Source organism: Schistocerca serialis, chromosome 3 (genome assembly GCF_023864345.2).
Source record: "Schistocerca serialis cubense isolate TAMUIC-IGC-003099 chromosome 3, iqSchSeri2.2, whole genome shotgun sequence".
Taxonomy (NCBI): Eukaryota; Metazoa; Arthropoda; class Insecta; order Orthoptera; family Acrididae; genus Schistocerca; species Schistocerca serialis.
In genome coordinates this window covers 159,517,458-159,545,317 of record NC_064640.1, presented here as the reverse complement: position 1 = coordinate 159,545,317, position 27,860 = coordinate 159,517,458, and the positions used below count along the sequence as shown (strand labels likewise).

Genomic DNA, 27,860 nt, shown 5'->3' with positions numbered 1-27,860 from the left:
ATTACCGAAACAATAGCTCCCAAATTTCATTAAATTTTGTGAGGAGCCAACTTGAAGGACAGCTGTTGGAGGAACACATTTTCAAACCACGCCTAGGACAGCTTGAGGAGTCTGTGCTTGTAACCTTCTACAATTTAATCCTTTATGAGACCCACTGCTACATTCAATAACACTTGGAGACTTGAGCATTATGCTGATACATGATTAGCATGAGATCTGCTAACGTTCGAGAAATCGTTCACACACGAGAACATACCGTCATTTGACCATCGGACAGATTCCCACATGGATGACTTAGTAATAAGCATCCCTGGCATAGAGAAACAACTGAATGATTTAAAAGCAAATAAATCATCAGGACCGGATGGAATCCCAGTTAGGATTTACAAAGAGTACGCCACAGAAATGACCCCTTACTAGCTGCATTTATCGTGAATCTCTCGCCCAGAATAAAATGCCAAGCGACTGGAAAAACGCGCAGTGGTTCAAATGGCTCTGAGCACTATGGGACTTAACATCTTAGGTCATCAGTCACCTAGAACTTAGAACTACTTAAACCTAACTAACCTAAGGACATCACACACATCCATGCCCGAAGCAGGATTCGCACCTGCCACCGTAGCGGTCGCGCCGTTCCAGACTGCAGCGCTTAGAACCGCTCGACCACTGCGGCCGGCAACGCCCAGTGACTTCAGTATATAAGAAGGGTAAAAGAACGGACCCACGAAATTACAGACCGATATCCTTAACTTCGATTTGCTGCAGAATCCTTCTCAGTTAGAATATAATAAATTTTCTTGGTACCGAGAAACTTATGTCGACGATTCAGCACGGTTTTAGAAAGAATCGCTCGTGCAAAACTCAGCTTGCCCTTTCCTCACATGTTATACTACGAACGATGGCTGAAGGGCAACAGGTAGATTCCATATTTCATTTGCGGAAAGCATCTGACACGGTGACCCGTTGCAGGCTCTTAACGAAGATACGAGCATATGGAAAAAGTTCACAGATATGTGAGTGGCTCGAGGACTTATTAAATAACAGAACCCAGCACGTTGTTCTCGACGGTGGGTGTTCATCAAAGACAAGGGTATAGCCAGGAGTGCCCCAGGGAAGTGTGATGGAATCACTGTTATTCTCTACCTACATAAATGATTTGGCAGAGAGGGTGGACAATAATCTGCGGTTTTTGCTGATGATGCTGTGGTCGACCTTGAGTGACTGTAGGAGGATACAAAATGACTTAGACAAAATTTCTGTTTATTGTGATGAATGGCAGCTAGCTCGGAATGTAGAAAAATGTAAGTTAATGCGGATCAGTGCGAAAAACAAACCTTTAATGTTTGGATACAGTATTACTAGTGCCATGATTGAAACAGTCACGTCGTTTAAATATGTGAGCGTAACGTTGCAAGCCGGCCGGAGTGGCCGGGCGGTTCTAGGCGCTACAGTCTGGAACCGCGCGACCGCTACGGTCGCAGGTTCGAATCCTGCCTCGGGCATGGATGTGTGTGATGTCCTTAGATTAGTTAGGTTTAAGTAGTTCTAAGTTCTAGGGGACTGATGACCTAAGATGTTGAGTCCCATAGCGCTCAGAGCCATTTGAACCATTTGAACCCCCCGGCATGACACGCCGGCGTGATGTCCACTCAGCTACGGTGGCGGACGATACGGAGATGCTTCGGTAACTAAAATGGGAATCCCTAGAGGGAAGGCGACATTCTTTTCGAGAAACAGTACTGAGAAAATTTAGATCGCTGGCATTTGGAGCTGACTGCAGAACGATTCTACTGCCGCCAACATACATTGCGCATAAGGACCACGAAAATAAGATACCGTACGAGAAATTAGGGCTCTTACGGAGGCATATAGATAATCGTTTTTCCCTCGCTCTGTTTGCGAATGGAAGAGGAAAGGTAGTGCCACAGGGTACCCTCCGCCACACACCGTACGTTGGCTTACGGAGTATCTGCGTAGTTGTAGATAACGTTTATCGCAGAGGTTTGCTGTTGTCCTTGTGGCTATCCGAACTCTTCTGGCCCTGTCAGTCTAGTGTGCCGTGGGTGGAATTATGACAAGACCTATTCTCACATGCCAGTTCTTGGAATGTCCGTACTGTAGCCCGGGTGAGTCGACATTTGAGAATACTGGACTGAGTGAACTGCCCCAATAGTGTAAGGCCACGGGGTACGGCCTGCTACTTCCTCGTCCATATCTAGCTACACAACATTCTAATTATTAAACAATAATATGGACCTTAGCAACCTAATTTTATTTTAGGGACAATAAATTGCAAGACCAGAAATTCTGCAGAGAAGTTATTGGGACTATCAGTGTTAAATTATATCACATCAGATACCGTGTAGTTACTCGAAGTGTAACGTGAAAACGACAACCAAATTGAATTAGAATCATCTCATATATTTTACTATAAAGCAAGGAGATATATTCATGTGTAAGGTTTATCGCAGTCAACTAAATTAAGAACAGTATTATAGAATCTGAATGACTCTCAGACAGAATGGTAAGGTGTGTTTTAAAAACAGAACTTGTTACACGGAAATCATTGAAATGTGCGCACATATTTTGATGAGGACGTACAAGATGTCTATGAAGAGTCGCAAAACTGATAAATCATAGCAAATCTCGCTACAGGGTGTTCATGGAAGACTGTAGTGATAAGGTAGGAGAACACCTAGAGAACGATTCTCCAGTTGATCGGTAACTGCCAATAGGAGCAACGAGTTCGTCTTTAAACTTTTCTTCCAGGAAAAAGTAAATAGAAAATTGACTTCAAAAGGCCCAGTTAGTACTAAAACTGAAACTCTTTGTATTTCACCAAATAATAAATAAATATTAGACGATTTGACGATTCTAAAGTACTTTCTAGACGAAAATAATCATAGACTCATAAGCTGCAGAGAAAAAATAAATACAAAGCTAGAAAAAAATAGCTCAAGAGACGGGAAATCAAAAATTTACATTATGTGAATATATTTAAGGTTTGGGACTTAAAACATTTTCAATAAAGCAAGTGTAATATTTTGTAAAATAAATATTAAAGGAACACATAAGAAAGGAATAATTATTCAACAAAGATACTTACACACACAGCAAAACACCTTGCAGATACGAAAAAGGCAAATGAAGAGGAACCGTATATGGGCCAAGGTAGCTAATAAACTTTCAAAGTACAGATTCAAGCAAATGGTAATAGGAATGTTATAGAAAATGTTAAATTTAATAAAATCATTCGGATGTGTCTTCGACTGCATGACAGAACATATAATGATTAGAAACGCTGCTGAAAAAAGAGAATATGACGAAGACAGTTACTTGTGTTGAATAGATACCAGACTTCATCAACTGACACAGTAGAGGGAAAAATGTACAAGCATTCAAAGATTTATTTCAAAAATGGTTCAAATGTCTCTGAGCACTATGTGACTTAACATCTGAGGTCATCAGTCCCCTAGTACTGCATACAGTGATTCTCCCCCATAGCCAACTCAGAACTTTTATCTGAGATGTGGAGATGACTATATCCGTTGTACAATTACATCCTAAACCGAGATGGAACCTCAAGAAAGCCAACTGGATTGAATTTGTAAAGCAAACAGACTCCAATGTTAGACAGATGAAACCATCCTTCAACAACTACGGTAGATGTATTGGGATGATTATGGTGCAACTAGACGATGCATACCTAGAGGATACTACATTAGTTCACCAGCGCTTGGAGTGTAGAGAGTGAGAAATTACGCAGAGAGTATGAGGAACATTGTAACTCTGACTATGCAACAGATCTCCTCAAATTCGTGGATGACGGTCGAAGAAAGAACTGGCGTGGAACAGTAAAATCCTTAGGTTATACCTACTCTAGCAGGAAAGCCTGGACTATCATTGGAAAACAAGATTCTCCAAATCCTGCAACCAAAATATCAAAAACTGCCATCAATTTGATGGTTTTGCTGAACAATTAGTATTAGTTTCCAAGAACGCAAAAGACAAGAAAACGAAAAGGGATATCAAATTACAACTGAATATCAGAAGAAGAGCTGTCACAGACACTTCTGAACTATTCATTCCATTTCAAGAAGAAGAAACCAAACAAGCAATCAAAAGTATGAAAGCTGGAAAAGGAGCTGGATTTGAAGGGATATACCCTGAATTACTAGCACCCTATGGACCAGATGCAGCAAAAGGTCCTATTAAATTCTTCTAAGATAATCTACAAATCAGAAACCTACCACCTTCGATAAAGGAAACAAAATTATGAGCCATACAGTAACCTTATAAAGAGTCCACAAAACTGGAAAACTATCCTCCAAAAGCACTTATATAAGTGTCGCATACAGAATCCTCGGGCGTCTGATATACAACAGAATTTTTGAAGTAACCGGAGAACACATCCCTATACAAGAGAGTGGCTGTCAAGAATTCGAGTAGCGAGCTGTGCCCTGGTTTGCGTGCAGCCTGGCTGCATACTTCCCCCCACTGCCATGCCACGATGCATGAGCAGGATGAAGGGGAAGAGGTGAAACTGTGAACACACTGCATTTAAATAACAATGCAGGGGCACTACATCTGAAGTAGTTTCATATTTCATATCTCTAAACAATACACATCATAAATGAAAGAAATTTTCAGTATTATTTATATAGTTTTGGTACGATGATGCCATAATTTAATTCTTATCTAGTATAAACTCTTGGCATATAAACAGACGCAGACAATTTCACAGATTTTCGCACTCATGGTGCCATTTCGGCAATTTTCTTTTCTTCATACCTAAAATGAGTACACACATCATCTGAGATTACTTTCAGAATATCATTATTATCATTGTTGACCATCCGTGTTCCCGATTCATTTATTTATTTACACAAACGCTTAAATCTTTGAATGCTTATACATTTCCCCTACTATGTCAACTGAAATTTGGTATCTATTCAATACAAGTAATAGTGGCTTATTTAGTTTCATAATCGAGGAAATGTCTTTCACACACGTACGTTGATCGAAATATCATAGCACTTTTGCAACCTCATTATGGAAACGTATACTCTACCCGAGGAAAACAATATAGACATCCTGCACAGTTTTAATGTAAAAGAGTTTGTCTGTAACACGGTAACTACCTTGCAGATCAATCAGTTACACTTACACATGCACAGCGGTGCTTTCGACTGAAACAACAAATGGTCTCAAAACACACTGAGAAGAGAGACGTGCAACTCATCAGGCAATGCGAACAATTACGGGATACAAAAAAAATCAAATGACACTGAGCACTATGGGACTTAACTGCTGTGGTCATCAGTCCGGTAGAACTTAGAACTACTTAAACCTAACTAACCTAAGGACATCACACACATCAATGCCCGAGGCAGGATTCGAACCTGCGACCGTAGCGATCTCACGGTTCCAGACTATAGCGCCTAGAACCGCACGGCCACTTACGAGATACATTTGAAGTACAAACACCCTAAGCTTTCTTGTTCTCAGCAAGATCCTACCTCCAGTTCTAAGAAGATCAGAGGCTCTCCTGAAAGTCTAGAACAAAATTCAGGAGAATTCTGAGATACCCATTCATAGAGATACTGCAGAAGTAGAACACCAGCGCTGGAAATCAAGGAAACCACCGTGGCGCACAGCAGAGAGCTTTCTTGGCTACTCTTTGACTGTAAACCACTCATGGAAACTCCAGTGGGAGCAGTCAACTGTAGTCAACAAACATGGAGTCTATTTCCCCAGACGTAAGTGGAGGATCATGAACGAGATTCGAACCGGACAAGACAGATGTGGTCATCTAATACACCAGTGGGTTCAAATGATTCAAATGGCTCAACTGCTGTGGTCATAAGTCCCCTAGAACTTAGAACTACTTAAACCTAACTAATCTAAGGACATCACACACATCCATGCCCGAGGCAGGATTCGAACCTGCGACCGTAGCAGTCCCGCGGTTCCGGACTGCAGCACCTAGAACCGCACGGCCACCGCGGCCGGCAACAAATTTCTCTTTTCTGGAAATGTTTCTCTTCTTACAGCCAGTTTGCATTTTACAATCTCTCTCCTTCCGCCATCATGAGATATTTTGCTCCCCAAACCCAAACAACAAAATTAATCGACTACTTTTAGTGTCTCGTTTCCTAACCGAATTCTCTCGGTGTTAACTGATTTAATTGAGCTGTATTCCGTTACTCCTGTTTTACTTTTGTTGTGTTCATCTTATGACCTTTTTTCAAGACGATATCCGTTTCGTTCAACAGTTCTTCCAAGTCTTCCGCCTTCTATGACAGAACTACAGAGTCTTCAGGAAACTCAAAATTTTTATTTCCTCTACCTGAATTTTAACTCATTGTCCGAATTTCCCCTTCGTTTCCTTCATAGTTACCTCAATGGACAGATTTAATAATGTCGGGAATAGGATGCAACCCTGTCTCACTCCCTTGTCAGCTACTGTTCCCCTTTCATGTCGTACAACTAGTACAATTGCAGTCAACATTGGCAAAATGTATATTGAAAGCTAAAAATGTAATTTTACTTTTATTCAACTTATTTTCTAGGGTAAGTCATGGGGTCACTATTGCCTTGTGTTATCCTACATATCTCCTGAACCCAAAGACATACAGTATTTCCATACTAAACCGATAGTTCTACAACGTTAACCCCATGTAAGCATTTCCTTTTTGTGGAACTGTAATGATTAAATTTTTGTTGAAGTTTAAGAGTATTTTGGCTGTCTCATATGTGCAGTCCTGAAGTATTAGATTGCACACCGACGAGCGCACCGCCACTAAACGGTATGAAGAAGGCACTCATTCCAGCGCCAATAGAAAAAGTGGGCAGCTCCACACCTCCAGGAAGACAGGGTTCAGCGCCCCCTGTCAACGCTGATTTAACCAGCGGCCCATCGCTGCTTGGTCCAGTTCAGTCGCAGACTTCGAGAGCATTTTGTGAGTAGTAATAATGAACAGTAATTGCTTTTAGGAGGCACAAGCAGCACCTCAAGTTAAGTTATATCTATTTCCTTTGCAGAAATAAGGTGTTATATTAATCTTCAAGCTTTGGACAAATGATTTGGGATTCCTGCTACTGGTCATCGCAACTTCTCTCGTTCCTTGTTTGTGTCGGTGCTGACTCCCCCAGTAGCCAACACAACATCCGGCGACGAGATTTCCAGATCCAGCATTGCCTTAGCTCTACGCCACTCCGTCACAGCCCATCGCTAATATTTCTCTGTGTTATTATCTTTGTATAATTGTTTATATTGAAAGGGTACAGTACCGCCCGACACTGAAAATAGGTACAACATACTTCATTATTCTTGTTAGAACAACATATTTTTTGTAAAAATAACTCAATTTCAGTTAATACAGCGAAGCCGGATACCAGTGTGGGAAGGAATGACAATTTATTTATTTAATTGATCACATGTGCACTCCCACAAAATAAATCCCTACATCCAGTTTGGTGAGATCTGCGAAATGAATGAATGTATGGTCGTCTGCTAACTGCGTATAGTGAATGTGAATATATGATCATCTTTGAGACGATCCTCTGGCCACCTTTGGTGGAACCAAAGAGATGAAATTTACCGGAGCTTTGGGTGCCTGAAATGTGGCTGACCAATACGGTAGCAAGGTGCTCACCCACTTTGGCAGAGGTGCGAGAGGACCTGAAGAACGGCCATGTTTCAGCACTCTGTCGCTGGATCTAGTGTTGGTAAGTGTTATATCCTAACCAGTAATGCCACCCGAGCCCGCTGCCAAAAGGTTGGCAGCATCAAAGTCCGGACGCCGTCCGCATAAGCAGCGCCAGCGAGACAGGAAATCGCCGCAAGTCTGCGCGCGCCACCGCTGGCTTCTGGCTTCTTAAGCGCTGGAGTCGCGAGCGCTAGGACAGTTCTGTATTCGCCGCTCAGTTGTATACTCGCCACCGAATTGTGTACTTGCTAGTCAGTTGTGTGTTCATCGCAGCAGAGTTGTTGTTTGTCGTCAGCCGACGCTGACCTAGCCGCTCCGACTCGAACTAGACAGATCTCTGTAGACACGGAGTTCACTATTGTGTTCCTGTATCTTCGTCAATAAAGATAAGTACCGACTTTTATTTAATCAGAGTGTTGGGTTTTCATCTTTCTGTTCACTGTTCCAGCGGACCGGTCGGCCCGCTATTAAAAGTGTGGCGGTGACTTCGTAAGCCGTTTCTACCGCGAATTGTTTGTCGCTACGAACACCGCCACAAAAGTAAGACCTGTCTTAGGTGTGCTCCGTATAGACAAAAGAGTGGAGACATAGTATGCATGTGAAATACTTAAGAGTAGTTTGGAATAATAATTTCTCTATTTCAGGAACTTTTGTGGGGGTCAGGCAGGTAATATTAAGGGGATCGTAGTAATCTTCGGAAGTGACCAACGGTCACAACGAAACCACGTGTAACAATAGGTTGAAATACTTCCGAGTGCTTAAGTTAAGGCGAATTACTAGCGTGTGTACTATAAGTTGGAAATATTTAAGAAATGGCGTATGCAGGACTTGAAATTAGAGACGAGTGCTTCCACATGGTGAGTACTGTGTGAGTCTCAATCTGTGTATGGGACAAAGGATAAAGAGAAGTACTCATCCATGGTATCAGTTGAGGACTCGCGTGTGTGATGAATATGTTCTTAATATTACTTTGCATGTTATGTTTCCGTGTGACGCTTGATTCAAACTATAATACTCTGAGAGAGAAGCAAGGTGAGTCAGCCGTCTATCCAGCAACGCCACTTGGCTTGCATTGCACAGGAAGACGTGCATATATCCTCCAGAGTTCATAGTAGGAAAGAAAAATTACGAAGTGGGGCAGTGTCGTGTGAAACTGGGATAAATACTACACTCCTGGAAATTGAAATAAGAACACCGTGAATTCATTGTCCCAGGAAGGGGAAACTTTATTGACACATTCCTGGGGTCAGATACATCACATGATCACACTGACAGAACCACAGGCACATAGACACAGGCAACAGAGCATGCACAATGTCGGCACTAGTACAGTGTATATCCACCTTTCGCAGCAATGCAGGCTGCTATTCTCCCATGGAGACGATCGTAGAGATGCTGGATGTAGTCCTGTGGAACGGCTTGCCATGCCATTTCCACCTGGCGCCTCAGTTGGACCAGCGTTCGTGCTGGACGTGCAGACCGCGTGAGACGACGCTTCATCCAGTCCCAAACATGCTCAATGGGGGACAGATCCGGAGATCTTGCTGGCCAGGGTAGTTGACTTACACCTTCTAGAGCACGTTGGGTGGCACGGGATACATGCGGACGTGCATTGTCCTGTTGGAACAGCAAGTTCCCTTGCCGGTCTAGGAATGGTAGAACGATGGGTTCGATGACGGTTTGGATGTACCGTGCACTATTCAGTGTCCCCTCGACGATCACCAGTGGTGTACGGCCAGTGTAGGAGATCGCTCCCCACACCATGATGCCGGGTGTTGGCCCTGTGTGCCTCGGTCGTATGCAGTCCTGATTGTGGCGCTCACCTGCACGGCGCCAAACACGCATACGACCATCATTGGCACCAAGGCAGAAGCGACTCTCATCGCTGAAGACGACACGTCTCCATTCGTCCCTCCATTCACGCCTGTCGCGACACCACTGGAGGCGGGCTGCACGATGTTGGGGCGTGAGCGGAAGACGGCCTAACGGTGCGCGGGACCGTAGCCCAGCTTCATGGAGACGGTTGCGAATGGTCCTCGCCGATACTCCAGGAGCAACAGTGTCCCTAATTTGCTGGGAAGTGGCGGTGCGGTCCCCTACGGCACTGCGTAGGATCCTACGGTCTTGGCGTGCATCCGTGCGTCGCTGCGGTCCGGTCCCAGGTCGACGGGCACGTGCACCTTCCGCCGACCACTGGCGACAACATCGATGTACTGTGGAGACCTCACGCCCCACGTGTTGAGCAATTCGGCGGTACGTCCACCCGGCCTCCCGCATGCCCACTATACGCCCTCGCTCAAAGTCCGTCAACTGCACATACGGTTCACGTCCACGCTGTCGCGGCATGCTACCAGTATTAAAGACTGCGATGGAGCTCCGTATGCCACGGCAAACTGGCTGACACTGACGGCGGCGGTGCACAAATGCTGCGCAGCTAGCGCCATTCGACGGCCAACACCGCGGTTCCTGGTGTGTCCGCTGTGCCGTGCGTGTGATCATTGCTTGTACAGCCCTCTCGCAGTGTCCGGAGCAAGTATGGTGGGTCTGACACCCCGGTGTCAATGTGTTCTTTTTTCCATTTCCAGGAGTGTAATTGAAGTGGGAAAGCTGAAAGTGAAGTCATTATAATGTTGTGACTATTCCTTGTGTTGCATTCCATGTTACAGTGTGGTGTATGTCATGTAATTTAAGTATGTGTGGTTTGCATGGGAGAGTAGCAAGGTAGTTTCAGAGGTATTGGGTTATGCATGTTCCTTTTGTACCGCTCGGTCTGGAGGAAAGTTTCGTGATGATGGCTGTGAGAGTCGAAGTGTGAGATATAGCAAAAGATCCACCATCCTATCCAGAAAGTGCACTGTAGCATTAAATAATTACGAGACCATAAGATAGAGAATCACCAATGGAAAGCCATGCCCACTGGGCGGAATTTCTCATGTGTTATTGTTGTAGGTTATAGAATTTGTGTGTTTAGGTTACAGAATTTATCGGAATAAATAAGATAGTGAAAAGAAAAAGATTGGTGGCCTTTTCCTTCGAATTGTATGTTGTCATGATATCCAGAATTTATAATGTGTGCGCCATTCATATTCAGTGCGATGGCCACGTGTTGATAAAAGCCGTTAAATAAGAAAGGAAATGTGGTATTGCCAGTGCGTAGTGAACAGTCAGTGTTGTGTAAATTACTAATAGTCAGATGTGCGTTTCCGTTGCGTAATATTCAAACAGGAGAATAACTTGTAACTTAATTGTGAGTACTAGAGTTCATGTTACTCGATAAATAAGAATGAGTCCACTCGCTTGGCAGACCACTCATCTTGCAGGCCTGACTGGTTGATGCCACAGTATGAGCAAGGCATGTGGGTGCCTCTCAATATAACTGTGTTGCGGCGCTCCTCTAATTAAAATGACCTCTAACCCGCCTCCTACACCATCTGCCCCCATGCCTCCGACTGCTACTGACTTTGATCCAATGTATTTTATTCAGTTTCAAAGCCACCAAATGTCATAGGCGATGATGACTGTCCAGCAGCTTATTAACGTACAAGCCGTTGCTGCATCAACTTCACCACATCCACGGCACCGCCTCCATGTGTTCCTCCATTCTGAGCTTTTGATGACGAACAGGAGGTATGAAATGAGTACTGTGCTCACTTCAGCGCTCATTGCGCTACCCATAAACTGCAAGGTACTGTGAAACATTTTTTTTTTTTTTCAATGGCCGGCTCAAGAGTATACCGCTTTGTTCAGAAGTTATTCCAGTCTAGTAGGCCGGAGTCGCTAGTTTTTGAACATCTAGTTTCCACCCCCACTAAGTGATGATGATGATGATGTTTGGCTTGTGGGGCGCTCAACTGCGCGCTTATCAGCGCCCGTACAAATTCCCAACCTTTGCTCAGTCCAAACTCACCACATTAATGTATGACGATGAAATGATGAGGACAACACAAACACCCAATCATTTCGAGGCAGGTGAAAATCCCTGACCCCGCTGGGAATCGAATCCGGGACCCCGTGCTCGGGAAGCTTGAACGCGACCGCGAGACCACGATCTGCGGATCCCTCACTAAGTATTACGAGGCTCAAGTTCAGGTTGCCCCAGTTCGTTACAAGTTGTTTCGATTGCGGAGCCAGCCAGTGTGGCCGAGCGGTTCTAGGCGCTTCTGTCTCGAACCGCGCAACCGCTACGGTCGCAGGTTCGAATCCCGCCTCGGGCATGGATATGTGTGATGTCCTTAGGTTGGTTAGGTTTAAGTAGTTCTAAGTCCTAGGGGACTGATGACCTCAAATGTTAAGTCCCATAGTGCTCAGAGCCATTTGAACCATTTTTATCGATTGCGGGAAAAGTCAGAACAGACATACTGTCAATGGGTCACTGAACTTCACGGTATGACACGACAGTGTCCTTTTCATTGTAGCTGTGAACAGTACTATAGTGACGCAATGATTCACGATGCCATTACGTACAATGTGCTAAACAGTAGGATTCGTGAACAAATTCTAAAATATTCTGATCCTACTTTTGCAACACGTGTTACAAATTATTGAACATCAGGACTCGTGTGATAATGCCGTGAATGACTTTGAAGTAGCTGCCTTCTGCAATGTAATGCAAAGTGACAAACAGCTTTGCGACCGACCGCTGTGCCCAAATAGACCACCGCGCCATGGCCAGAGTAAACAAGCGTCACCGCATATATCTGCTGTGAAATCATGTCTCCTCTGCTTTCCCACGCATTGGTTGCTTTGCTTGTTGGAAGCCACGTAATGTACAGACTGTGTGCATGCAACAGAAAACGAACTCTACCCACGTTTCCTCTTGCCAGTGAATATAGTTTTTCCTAAACCGGCTACCAGTACTAATAATGAGCAAATGCGAGATGTGCCCTCAACCTGCAAAATTCTGTGAAGTGACAGTCAAACATATTGTTTGTGAACTTAAGTCATTGCTGGACGCCGTGTGCGATTTCAGTTACACACTGGCACTTCGGTTACATTGCTTAATCATGCCACTTATGAACATTTCGGCTCGCCACAGTTGACAAAATTTTGCACACACCTTACTGCGTATAAAGGTCAGGACATTCCAGTACTTAGTTTACCTGCCACATTCCAGTCTCACAGCAGACCAATTACATTTACAATTTTGCGTTCGCGGGACTGTGGAAAGATTTTGGAGGTAGTAATTTGATTTGTTTGGTCTTCATATTCACGACAACGTACTTTCTGTTTCTGCTTTCAACCCTATACACAGTGTTACTCAGTTGATTGAGGAGTTTCCTGATTTATTTTCTGAAGGACTTGGCAGAGGAAATAATTTAGTGGCGCACTTTACTATGAAGGACAATGAGCAACTAAAGTTTTCTCGGGCGCTTTCCGTCCCTCATGCTCTTAAAGACAAAGTTGCAAGTCAACTCAAAGAATGGCAAGGTAATGGTGTTATTGCTCCCATCCAGGCTAGTCAATGGGATTCTCCCTTAATCATCCTAAAAAAGCCTTCTGGAAGACTTCGTCGTTGTGTTGACTTTAAATTCACTGTGAATGCACAAACAATAATTGATGGAATTAATGAACAGGCTTGGTGCAGGCAACTGTTTTTCAAAATTTCACTTACGCGATGCGTATTTCCAAATTCTGCTAGATGAAGAGTCTCAAGAAAGTGTTTATGGTCATCACAGATTTAGGGTTGGTCAAATTTTTTGCGCTTACCTTTGGCAGCACTTCTGCACCTGCCATATTCCAACGCTACTTAGAACAACCTACTGCAAAAGTTCCATTCTGTTCAAATTACTTGGACACATATTGAGGTGTCAGGTCGTACACCGGAGGAACATATCAGTAACTTTCGTACACTACTGCAAGTGTTTTCAGTAACAGGTTTGAAGTGTCGACTGGACAAATTAACCTTTTTTCAGTCCGAAATTCAATACTTATCCCATGTTCTTAATAGCGACGGCCACCCGGAACTTCCCTGCCTCGCGGGACGTTCCGGAATTGCAGTCAGTTCTCGGGAAGTTTACATATTATATCCGATTTATACCCAACGCAGCCTAGATCGCGGCTCCGTTGTATCGTTTGCGCCTTAGGAATGTGCCTTTTGTTTTGATCAAAGAGTCAGGACGCATTCCAGAAACTTAAAAATGCCTTGTTGAGTGACAGATGCCTTATTCATTTGGATCCCCCTAAGACTGTGGTTTTGGCAGTGGACGCTTCTTCATACGGAATCAGAGCAGTGCTCTAGCACAGATATAGTTCACAGGACAGGCAGATTGCTCTCTCTTTTAAGTTGACCACACTCAACGTAACTACTCTCAAATCAAGAAGGAAGCGCTCGCTATTATTTATGGCGTGACGAAGTTTCCGCATTGTCTGTTTGGTCGGAAGTTTTATCTAGTGACGGACTATAAGCCACTTCAGTCTTTGTTTCATCCGTCCAAACCTGTTCCGCCACGCACGGCTCAGAAGCTGCATCGTTGAGCTTTGTTATATACCCGATTTATACCCAACGCAGCCTAGGTTGCGACTCCGTTGTATCGTTTGCGCCTCGTATCAATACGAAATATTGTACCGGCCCACTTCGAAGCGTGCAAATGCTGAAGCCCTTTCACACCTTCCTGTTGGTCATGATTCTGAATTCGATGTTACTGCCGCATCTTGTTGTCAGATGGATGTGCAGAACGCTGAACTTCTACATAATTTTACACTGAACTACAGGAAAACTGCACAGGCCATAGAAGCAGACCCTGACTTAAACTTTTTGTTGCACTACATCCGTACTCCTTGGCCTCGTTTAGTGTGAAACTTTCAGAATTATTTTGTGCGCCGATGTTTTACTTGTCAGCGTAGCCTCTCCGCCCAGCACGGTGTGATTTTATTGCAAAATGATTCTGGACAATCGCGTGTGCCTTATTCTTAAAGAGCTGAAGAGCTGCAAAAAGATGTGTTGCGATTGATCCAACAAGGACATTGGGGTATTGTACGCACAGAACAGGCGCATTGGCACTGTACTTGGCTGAGCATATACGCCCAAATTTGTGTTGAAACTTTATCGGCCCCACTGCAAACGTTTTCAGCTTGGCCAAAGTGTCAATCGACGTGGCAACGAGCGCATATTGACACTGCTGGGCCATTCTGAAACACTCGTTGGCCTATTGTTGTGGACTCTTTTAGCAAATATCCGTTCGCAGTGCCCATGAACTCGACTACGTTGCATAGTACCATTCGGGTCACGTCATCTATTTTTTGCTTGGAATGTTCGCCTGAAGTGTAAGTTACAGACAACTGGTCACAGTTTACGGCTCAGAACATCGAACAGTTTTATGCAGCTAATGGTATCACTCACCTCACCAGTGCTCCGTTTCATCCTCAGTCCGGCCGTTGTGGCCGAGCGGTTCTAGGCGCTTCAGTCTGTAACCGCGCGACCACTACGGTCGCAGGTTCGAATCCTGCCTCGGGTATGGATGTGTGCGATGTCCTTAAGTTAGTTAGGTTTAAGTAGTTCTAAGTCCCATAGTGCTCAGAGCCATTTGAACCATCATCCTCAGTCGGACGGAGAAGATGAATGATTTGTGCGTACTTTAAAGCAGCAGATGAACAAACTACGTGCCTCCCACACAAGAGAACAAGCGCTGCTGCTCTTCCTCGCAATGTGCCGCTCCCTGCCCCGCGACGGTCCGTGGCCGGCGCCACTGCACGCTGCCCCAGTTGCTACATCAACCGCAGCGCACGGTGCTTCCCACGCTCCGCGTGTATCGCTTTGCGCCTTAATGATCCTATTCTTTTCAGAGTTTTTGGCCGTACCAGGCGCTAGGAGAGAGGAACGGTTCTTAGAAATTTGAGAGCTTGGATGTATTTAATTCAAGATCCTGCTGGGCTTCTGCTTCGCCATCAGAAACAGATTAGTGCTTGTCATTTGCCAGATTCTTCCGCAGATTTCCTGTCCCCAGATTCACGTCCTACCGGGATCTTGCGGTCGGTGCTGTCGCCCCCGGGTGCCATCAGGGTCGCCTGCGGAACCGACGGAGCTGGACCCATCGCCTTCACCACCGCAGCAGCTCAACTTCCCAGCGCTCGTCCTGGCTCCCTTCTTGGACCCGACACCGTCACCGTCGTCATCACCCCCCCTCCCTTCCCCCGTGGTATTAAGATGGCTCCCTACACGACAACGGTGCGTCATTTTACATCTACATCTACATTGATACTCCGCAAGCCACCCAACGGTGTGTGGCGGAGGGCACTTTACGTGCCACTGTCATTACCTCCCTTTCTTGTTCCAGTCGCGTATGGTTCGCGGGAAGAACGACTGTCTGAAAGCCTCCGTGCGCGCTCTAATCTCTCTAATTTTACATTCGTGATCTCCTCGGGAGGTATAAGTAGGGGGAAGCAATATATTCAATACCTCATCCAGAAACGCACCCTCTCGAAACCTGGCGAGCAAGCTACACCGCGATGCAGAGCGCCTCTCTTGCAGAGTCTGCCACTTGAGTTTATTAAACATCTCCGTAACGCTATCACGGTTACCAAATAACCCTGTGACGAAACGCGCCGCTCCTCTTTGGATCTTCTCTATCTCCTCCGTCAGATCGATCTGGTACGGATCCCACACTGATGAGCAATACTCAAGTATAGGTCGAACGAGTGTTTTGTAAGCCACCTCCTTTGTTGATGGACTACATTTTCTAAGCACTCTCCCAATGAATCTCAACCTGGTGCCCGCCTTACCAACAATTAATTTTATATGATCATTCCACTTCAAATCGTTCCGCACGCATACTCCCAGATATTTTACAGAAGTAACTGCTACCAGTGTTTGTTCCGCTATCATATAATCATACAATAAAGGATCCTTCTTTCTATGTATTCGCAATACATTACATTTGTCTATGTTAAGGGTCAGTTGCCACTCCCTGCACCAAGTGCCTATCCGCTGCAGATCTTCCTGCATTTCGCTACAATTTTCTAATGCTGCAACTTCTCTGTATACTACAGCATCATCCGCGAAAAGCCGCATGGAACTTCCGACACTATCTGCTAAGTCATTTATATATATTGTGAAAAGCAATGGTCCCATAACACTCCCCTGTGGCACGCCAGAGGTTACTTTAACGTCTGTAGACGTCTCTCCATTGATAACAACATGCTGTGTTCTGTTTGCTAAAAACTCTTCAATCCAGCCACACAACTGGTCTGATATTCCGTAGGCTCTTACTTTGTTAATCAGGCGACAGTGCGGAACTGTATAGAACGCCTTCCGGAAGTCAAGAAAAATAGCATCTACCTGGGAGCCTGTATCTAATATTTTCTGGGTCTCATGAACAAATAAAGCGAGTTGGGTCTCACACGATCGCTGTTTCCGGAATCCATGTTGATTCCTACATAGTAGATTCTGGGTTTCCAGAAATGACATGATACGCGAGCAAAAAACATGTTCTAAAATTCTACAAGAGATTGACGTAAGAGATGTAGATCTATAGTTTTGCGCATCTGCTCGACGACCCTTCTTGAAGACTGGGACTATCTGTGCTCTTTTCCAATCATTTGGAACCCTCCGTTCCTCTAGAGACTTGCGGTACACGGCTGTTAGAAGGGGGGCAAGTTCTTTCGCGTACTCTGTGTAGAATCGAATTGGTATCCCGCCAGGTCCAGTGGACTTTCCTCTATTGAGTGATTCCAGTTGCTTTTCTATCCCTTGGACACTTATTTCGATGTCAGCCATTTTTTCGTTTGTGCGAGGATTTAGAGAAGGAACTGCAGTGCGGTGGGGATGGGGTGGGTGGGGCGGAGGAATGTTCAGTCCTAACGCATTCGACTTTACACCGACCAGCGCAGCTCCGCGAAACAGCATCAAGAAGGCGCTGACCCGCGCGTGAAAGGAAAGAGTGGTCAGCGCCGCAGCTCCAGGAAGACGGAGTTAAGCGTCCTCTGTCAACGCTGCTTTAACAAGCCTCCCATCCATGGTCAATCCTGTTCAGTCGCAGACTTGGAGGGCATCAGCACTGAGTAATAATAAGACGACGACACTTAGCCTGCATTCTGCGAGTAGTAATAGTGAACACTAAGTGCTTGTAGGGGGCACAAGCAGCACCTCAACTTAAGTTATATTTATTTTCTTTGCAGAAATACAACCTTCTTCAGCCTTGCATTTTGTCCTGTACCCATACATGCTTAGTCAATTTCCACTATCTGTCAATCTCAATTTTAAATGTCTGTATTCCTTTTTCTTGATTCATGTACTGTAGTTTTTGTATTTTCTCCTTTCATCAGTTGAATTAAGTATTTGCTAAAAACTAAACTAAACTAAACTCTGCCCGAACAGACGCTGAAGGCCCAACGGGACCGACCGGCAGCCGTGTCATCTTCAGCCCACAGGCGTCACTGGATGCTGATATGGAGGGTCATGTGGTCAGCACACCACTCTTCCGGCCGTATATCAATTTAGGAGACCGGAGCCGCTAATTCTTAATCAAGTAGCTCCTCTGTTTGCCTGACAAGGGCTGAGTGCACCCCGCTTGCCATCAGCGCTCGCCACACCGGATGGTCACCCATGCAAGTGCTAGCCCAGTCCGACAGCGCTTAACTTCGGTGATCTGGTGGGAACCGGTGTTACCACTGCGGCAAGGCCGTTGGCCTTGATACTTTGCCGCCTTGACTATTTCATCTCTCTAAACTTCCTATGCCACTTGTATTGTAATTTTTTCCCCAGTTTCCGTCAAACATTGAGTAACGCTCCGTACGAAGCTCTGATCAACTTCTGGTTCTATCAGCCTACCTGTGTCCCATCTGCTCTACAGTTCTGCAGTTGCGGCAATTCATATCCAATAAATTATGGTAAGAGTTCATATCCGACCCTTCAAACATTTTGCACTTTAAGATCTGGTTTCGAAATTTTTCTTTCCATCATATAAATTATCAGAAAACTGATGGTATCTCCACATCTCTTCCACGAATATAATCTTCTTTCTTGATTCTTATATCAACTGTTTCGATGATCAAATTATGCTACGTGCGAAATTATATCAGTAGGCTTCCCCTTTCATTCATTTTCCCCAAATCCTTGTTCTCATATTATTTATCATTCTCTTCCTTTTCCTACAAGCGAACTGAGGACCGTTTTGGTAAATCTAAACATTTACAAAAAGTAAAAGTTGTAGGAAAACCCTTTTTTGGAACAACTTTAGTAATGCATGAACTAGAAATTTAAAAACACATATGTCTTCCAAATAATATTTTGATATAGATATTATAACGAAGTGTACATTCAAACGGCAGGGGCCTTTTCCGAAACTGGACAACTGCAGAACCACTCTCCTTTAAAATGACCAACAGTTTGTCATTTGTGATAACTTCAAGTTATCTTACATAATAATTCTAAGCAATTCATTTACCATCATATTCAGCTTCATTGTTGTTAGTGTTACTGCGATCCTGAAGAGCTTCTGTATAAAACACATCTGCTTCGTCCGGGCAGTTGTCGACATACTTTAGTAGTTCTTCGCACTGATTTTATTTTCTAAATTTAAGAATGCAGCGCAACCCGTTTCTCTGAAGTTCGTGACACAATTTTTTCAGCACTTCAACCAAGATTGCAGATCCATATTATGTGTTTTTTACTTTGCACACAAAACGATTTTTTATAGCCGTCTGTTATACGAGAACTCGTGCTTCGCTTATTTTGAATGGAACTTTTTTTAAATGACTTTCTTGATTATGGATTTCGTATCGTGGATTTCCTCCACGCATGAGCCATAGACCTTGCCGTTGGTGTAGAGGCTTGCGTGCCTCAGCGATACAGATAGCCGTACCGTAGGTGCAACCACAACGGAGGGGTATCTGTTGAGAGGCCAGACAAACTTATGGTTCCTGAAGAGGGGCAGCAGCCTTTTCAGTAGTTCCAGGGGCAACAGTCTGGATGACTAACTGATGTGGCCTTGTAACACTAACCAAAACGGCCTAGCTGTGCTGGTACTGCGAACGGCTGAAAGCAAGGGGAAACTACGGCCGTAAATTTTCCCGTGGGCATGCAGCATTACTGTATGGATAAATGATGATGGCGTCCTCTTGGGTAAAATATTCCGGAGGTAAAATAGTCCCCCATTCGGATCTCCGGGCGGGGACTACACAGGAGGCCGTCGTTATCAGGAGAAAGAAAACTGTCGTTCTGCGGATCGGAGCGTGGCATGTCAGATCCCTTAATCGGGGAGGTAGGTAAGAAAATTTAAAAAAGGAAATGGATAGGTTAAAGTTGGGTATAATGGGAATTAGTGAAGTTCGGTGGCAGGAGGAACAAGACTTTTGTTCAGGCGAATACAGGGTTATAAATACAAAATCAAATAGGGGTAATGCAGGAGTAGGTTTAATAATGAATAAAAAAAAATAGGAGTGCGGGTAAGCTACTACAAACAGCATAGTGAACGCATTATTGTGGCCAAGATAGACACGAAGCCCATGCCTACTACAGTAGTACAAGTTTATATGCCAACTAGCTCTGCAGATGATGAAGAAATTGATGAAATGTATGATGAGATAAAAGAAATTATTCAGGTAGGGAAGGGAGATGAAAATTTAATAGTCATGGGTGACTGGAATTCGACAGTAGGAAAAGGAAGAGAAGGAAACGTAGTAGGTGAATATGGATTGGGGCTAAGAAATGAAAGAGGAAGCCGCCTGGTAGAATTTTGCACAGAGCATAACTTAATCATAGCTAACACTTGGTTCAAGAATCATGAAAGAAGGTTGTATACATTGAAGAACCCTGGAGATACTAAAAGGTTTCAGATAGATTATATAATGGTAAGACAGAGATTTAGGAACCAGGTTTTAAATTGCAAGACATTTCCAGGGGCAGATGTGGACTCTGACCAAAATCTGTTGGTTATGAATTGTAGATTAAGACTGAAGAAACTGCAAAGAGGTGGGAATTTAAGGAGATGTGACCTAGATAAACTGACTAAACCAGAGGTTGTACAGAATTTCAGGGAGAGCATAAGGGGACAACTGACAAGAATGGGGGAAAGAAATACAGAAGAAGAAGAGTGGGTAGCTTTGAGGGATGAAGTAGTGAAGGCAGCTGAGGATCAAGTAGGTAAGAAGACGAAGGCTAGTAGAAATCCTTGGGTGACAGAAGAAATATTGAATTTAATTGACGAAAGGAGAAAATATAAAAATGCAGTAAATGAAGCAGGCAAAAAGGAATACAAACGTCTCAAAAATGAGATCGGCAGGAAGTGCAAAATGGCTAAGCAGGCATCGATAGAGGACAAATGTAAGGATGTAGAGGCTTATCTCACTAGGGGTAAGATAGATACTGCCTACAGGAAAATTAAAGAGACCTTTGGAGAAAAGAGAACCACTTGTACGAATATCAAGAGCTCAGATGAAAACCCAGTTCTACGCAAAGAAGGGAAATCAGAAAGGTGGAAGGAGTATATAGAGGGTCTATACAAGGGCGATGTACTTGAGGGCAATGTTATAGAAATGGAAGCGGATGTAGATGAAGATGAAATGGGAGATATCATACTGCGTGAAGAGTTTGATAGAGCACTGAAAGACCTAAGTCGAAACAGGGCCCCGGGAGTAGACAACATTCCATTAGAACTACTGACAGCCTTGGGAGAGCCAGTCCTGACAAAGCTCTCCCATCTGGTGAGCAAAATATATGAGACAGGCGAAATTCCCTCAGAGTTCAAGCAGAATATAATAATTCCAATCCCATAGAAAGGAGGCGTTGACAGATGTGAAAATTACCGAACTATCAGTTTAATAAGTCACAGCTGCAAAATACCAAAGCGAATTATTTACAGACGAATGGAAAAACTGTTAGAAGCCGACCTCGGGGAAGATCAGTTTGGATTCCGTAGAAATATGGGAACACGTGAGGCAATACTGACCCTATGACTTATTTTAGAAGCCAGATTAAGAAAAGGCAAACCTACGTTTCTAGCATTTGTAGACTTAGAGAAAGCTTTTGACAATGTTGACTGGAATACTCTCTTTCAAATTCTGAAGGTGGCAGGGGTAAAATACAGGGAGCGAAAGGCTATTTACAATTTGTACAGAAACCAGATGGCAGTTATAAGAGTCGAGGGACATGAAAGGGAAGCAGTGGTTGGGAAGGAAGCGAGACAGGGTTGAAGCCTCTCCCCGATGTTATTCAATCTGTATATTGAGCAAGCAGTAAAGGAAACAAAAGAAAAATTCGGAGTAGGTATTAAAATCCATGGAGAAGAAATAAAAACTTTAAGGTTCGCTGATGACATTGTAATTCTGTCAGAGACAGCAAAGGACTTGGAAGAGCAGTTGAACAGAATGGACAGTGTCTTGAAACAAGGATATAAGATGCACATCAACAAAAGCAAAACGAGGATAAAGGAATGTAGTCGAATTAAGTCAGGTGATGCTGAGGGAATTATATTAGCAAATGAGACACTTAAAGTAGTAAGGGGGTTTTGCTATTTGGGGAGCAAAATAACTGATGATGGTCAAAGTAGAAAGGATATGAAATGTAGACTGGCAATGGCAAGGAAAGCGTTTCTGAAGAAGAGAAATTTGTTGACATAGAATATAGATTTAAGTGTCAGGAAGTCGTTTATGAAAGTATTTGTATGGAGTGTAGTCATGTATGGAAGTGAAACATGAACGGTAAATAGTTTGGACAAGAAGAGAATAGAAGCTTTCGAAATGTGGTGCTACAGAAGAATGCTGAAGATTAGATGGGTAGATCACATAACTAATGAGGAGGTATTGAATAGAATTGGGGGACGTGGAATTTGTGGCACAACTTGACTAGAAGAAGGGATCGGTTGGTAGGACATGTTCTGAGGCATCAAGGTATCACCCATTTAGTATTGGAGGGCAGGGTGGAGGGTAAAAATCGTAGAGGGAGACCAAGAGATGAATACACTAAGCTGATTCAGAAGGATGTAAGCTGCAGTAGGTACTGGGAGATGAAGAAGCTTGCACAGGATAGAGTAGCATGGAGAGTTGCATCAAACCAGTCTCTGGACTGAAGACCACAACAACAACAACAACAACATGTACTGCGATTGGCTGAGATGAAGTTACGACGAACTCTTCCTCTTGCGGGTGGCAATGGTATAGAAAATGAACCACTTGCATGTTTTCTTGTATTTACACTGTCCAGTTACATTAACGCGACCACCGCCTATGTTCGACGTCAACGCTTAATCACCACTCACAGATGGCAGTTGGCAGCACTAGCAGTGGAGGGTACAGCGTGTCTGAGGGACACGGAAAGCAGTGCAGTCGTTGTCGTAACGTGGAAACGGAACGATCTATCTGACATCCAAACGGCACTATCGTTGGCTTTCGGGCTAAGTTTGTAAACAGTTTGCGTGCCGCCATGGTTAAAGAGTAGGGTGTATGGCAAAATGACGCTATCTGAAATTGGCGCCGAGGCAACTGTGGTGCCCCACGGGCCATTGCTGATAGGGGTAAACAACAGCTGCGAAGATGAGTACGAGCGAACAGATGTGCAACTATTGAGCAACTGACCGCCCAGATGAACCAATGGGCTGCATACAGCGTTTCCTCAACAACCGTTCAGCGAATGCTACTCCATATGGGCCTCAACAGCAGGCGCCTAGTTCATGCACCCACGCTGACTACTGTTCGTCGGCGACGAATGCAAGTGGACGTCCTCTGAGTAGCGGTAGATGGCCTACTCAGATGAACTGCGCTTTATGCTCCATCGGATAGCTGGACGCTGGCGTGCGCTGCGTGAAACGTCTGAAAACTAACACCTTGTAACAATAGTTGGAAGGGTCCAGGTCGGAGGAGAGAACGTTGCGGTCTGGAAAATGTTTTCGTGCATTTCCAGGGTGATATCTTCATTCTTGAACCGAGTATGGATCAACACAAGTATGAATCTTCCCTTGGGGACGTTGTCTATTTCCACACGCAATTTGCTTTTCCTCGACACGTTGGTATCTACCAGCAGGACAATGCAATGTGCCACACAGCTCGCAGTGCACGTGCGTGGTTCGAAGAGCACCAGGATGAGCTTTCCGTGCTTCCCTGGCTACCAAACTTCCCGTATTTAAACCCAATCGAGGATCTGTGGTACTATCTCGACCGGGCTGTTCGCTCTGTGGATTCTTAACCGAGAAACCTGGAGTCGGCATGGTTCGAAATCACTGCCGGTACCTGACAGAAACTCATTGTCTCTCTTCCTGCACGTCTCGCACCTGTCCGCGCTGAAAAAGGTGGTTCTTTATCTATATTGGCATATACTATATATACATGCCACACAGGTCACCGTGTGGTTTTCAAATGGTTCAAATGGCTCTGAGCACTATGGAACTATACATCTGAGGTCATCAGTCCCCTAGAACTTAGAACTACTTAAACCTAACTAACCTAAGGACATCACACACATCCATGCCCGAGGCAGGATTCAAACCTGCGACCGTAGCGGTATGGTGTGTGCAGGCTTTTGATATGTTGTCACATTAATGTGATTGGACAGCGTGTTATAATGGAAAAATCGTATCACTGTTATAAACGGATACTGTTGTAACACTAACACATAATTACTTGTAAGATGCTATTAACGATAATGACGAACACGTCACTGCAAGTGGTATGATGCGGCAAGTTAGAGAAGAGGCGATGGAAGCAATGAAAGTTAATTCCAAACTTCTCCTAATAGGAAGTTGAAAGTCTAAAGTGTCATCACCGTGTTTAGTGACGACACACTAGAGAACATGTTCGATGATTATCACGACAGAGGCTTCACACATGTGAGAATCTCCTGAAAAGATTCCAGAACTGATGGCTAAAAGTAATATTAAAAGCTTGCTGGACTACGTGGTAAAGAAAGGAGAAGGCCATATAGTTCTCATAGCAAATCGTTCATTGCAGTTCAATATCATCTAGCAGCTTGTAATGGCAAAGTTTGAAGGAGCACGAGAATGCGATTCTCCTGTTCATTATTGTAATTTACAACATTGGGCATTGGGCATAGACATCTTTCGTTTACAAGCTATACTGCGTCACTGGAATTTATTACTAATCTGAAAAAGGAGTTAAGGATAACTATGCTCCAAGCAATAAAAGATAAAGACGATGAAGAAGAGATGATTCAAAGAGCTCAAACATTTGTTGCTGAAGTCAATGCGCATATCACTACAGAAAACATCCAAATAGGTTCTGTATGGAACTGTGCTCGGAGTCAGTTCAGCTACGACATTTCTCACGAAAGAACGCAATCCAAGAAAGGGGAGAGAAACACTGTCGCGACGTTGTAATCAGCTGAACGTACAACACACAGCTACACGATCGATAGTGCTATATAAAAGGAAGGAAAATTGGCAGGTAAAATCAATATATGCTTCCAAGATCCAGATGCAAACTTTGGATCCCGTGTGTCAAGGGAAATAGAAAATCCATGCCCTCCAAATGTATTCGTAGATGCAAGGGCGATCGAGAAGGTGACGAAAGAATATCTGAAGACGTTTTTCCTATCAGTTCTGTACTTTGTGGCTCCTGCTCTGGACATGGATGAACAAGTACTACTGGTAGTCTCTGGAGGGAAAAGTGTGGTTTTAAAAATCAGTCCACCTACAACTACAAAATAAGCACAACCTATGGGCGCGTAATTCTTCAGGCAATAACAAATATATGCCAAAAGAATAACAGACTTTCTTAAACTATTTTCCAGGAAGATGCAGCCTAAATTGCGTGATAGATTCTTTATAATGAAAATGCATTCGGTCATTTACATTCATGTGTAGACGTATACAGACCAACGCTTTCCTACGCGTGGCAGAACGCAAGCTACGATATTAGTGAAACTGTGGACAACGTCCAAAGTCGCTAACGCGGCGTTCAGCACTGATATTATACACTGATGAACAAAACATTATAACTACCGCCCAACGCGATATTGTATGCTGCCTCGTGGCGCTGAGAACACGTGACGCGGCAAGAGAAGTACACTACTGGCCATTAAAATTGCTACACCAAGAAGAAATGCAGATGATAAACGGGTATTCATTGGACGAATATATTATACTAGAACTGACATGTGATTACATTTTCACGCAGTTTGGGTGCATAGATCCTGAGAAATCAGTACAAAGAACAACCGCCTCTGGCCGTCATAACGGCCTTGATACGCCTGGGCATTGAGTCAAACAGAGCTTGGATGGCGTGTACAGGTACAGCTGCCCATGCAGCTTCAACACGATTCCACAGTTCGTCGAGAGTAGTGAATGGCGTATTGTGACGAGCGAATTGCTCGGTCACCATCGACCAGACGTTTTCAATTGGTGAGAGATCTGGAGAGTGTGCTAGCCAGGGCAGCAGTCGAACATTTTCTGTATCCAGAAAGGCCCGTACAGGACCTGCAACATGCTGTCGTGCATTATCCTGCTCAAATGTAGGGTTTCGCAGGGATCGAGTGAAGGGTAAAGCCACGGGTCGTAACACATCTGAAATGTAACGTCCACTGTTCAAAGTGCCGTCAATGCGAACAAGAGGTGACCGAGACGTGTAACCAATGGTACCCCATACCGTCACGCCGGGTGATACGTCAGTATGGCGATGACGAATACAAGCATCCGATGCGCGTTCACCGCGATGTCGCCAAACACGGATGCGACCATCATGATACTGTAAACAGAACCTGGATTCATCCGAAAAAATGACGTTTTGCCATTCGTGCACCCAGGTTTGTCGTTGAGTACACCATCGCAGGCACTCCTGACTAGCGCCAAGGGTAACCGCAGCCATGGTCTCCGAGCTGATAGTCCATGCTGCTGCAAACGTCGTCGAACTGTTCGTGCAGATGGTTGTTGTCTTGCAAACGTCCCCATCTGTTGACTCAGGGATCGAGACGTGTCTGCACGATCCGTTACAGCCATGCGGATAAGATGCATGTCATCTCGACTGCTAATTATACGAGGCCGTTCGGATCGAGCACGTCGTTCCGTATTACCCTCCTGAACTCACCGATTCCATATTCTGCTAACAGTCATTGGATATTAACCAATGCGAGCAGAAATGTTCCGATACGATAAACCGCAATCGCGATAGGCTACAATCCGACCTTTATCAAAGTCGCAAACGTAATGGTACGCATTTCTCCTCCTTGCACGAGGCATCACAACAACGTTTCACTAGGCAACGCCGGTCAACTGCTGTTTGTGTATGAGAAATCGGTTTGAAATCTCCTCATGTCAGCACGTTGTAGGTGTCGCCACCGGCGCCGACCTTGTGTGAAATCTCTGAAGAGCTAATTATTTGCACATCAGAGCATCTTCTCCCTGTCGGTTAAATTTCGCGTCTGTAGCACGTCATATTCGTGGTGTAGCAATTTTAATGGCCAGTAGTGTATATCAGCGGAGCAGACGCATGGAGAATCATTCTAGCGACGATCAGTGGCTCAAACGTAGAAATCCACCGACCTACAAAAAGCCAGATTGTTGTGGCCCAGTGTCTGGGAGCGAGTATCTCGGAAATAACGAAGCTGGTCGGTTCTCCGGGCACTAGTGTCGTGGGCACCTATGGAAAGTGGTTGAAGAATGCTGAAACCACGACTAGGCGACAAGAAGTTGAACGTCCATACCTAATCACAGAACATAGGGTTTGGAGGTCAGCGCGCTCTCTAAATCAGGATAGGCGGCGATTTGTGGCAGATCTGACGACAGAGCAGAGTGATGGTGCAGGCACAAGTGTTTCGGAGCACACCGTCCAGCGCATATTGTTGAGCATCTTGTGCCGCAGCAGAGGACCCCTACGTGTTCCCACACTGACCCAACAACATCATCAATTAGTATTACAGTGGGCACGGGCACCATAGGCCAAAGAAATCGTGGCTCTGAGCACTATGGGACTCAACTGCTGCGGTCATCAGTCCCCTAGAACTTAGAACTAGTTAAACCTAACTAACCTAAGGGCATCACAAACATCCATGCCCGAGGCAGGATTCGAACCTGCGACCGTAGCGGTCTTGCGGTTCCAAACTGCAGCGCCTTTAACCGCACGGCCACTTCGGCCGGCTCCAAAGAAATCGTGTTACCCGGTCGGATGAATCCCGTTTGTTGTTAAACGAGGTCGATGGTCGTGTTCGGATACACCATCATCCAGGCGAACGAGTACTCGAAACATGGAACCCGCTACGGACACAGGGCG

The 27,860-nt window shown here is 44.6% G+C and overlaps 1 pseudogene; it reads right to left on the bottom strand.

Moving 5' to 3' along the window:
• Window positions 1–18,218: 18,218 nt before the first annotated feature.
• Window positions 18,219–18,336, bottom strand: LOC126472082 (5S ribosomal RNA; annotated as a pseudogene).
• Between the last annotated feature and the right edge of the window lie 9,524 nt (window positions 18,337–27,860).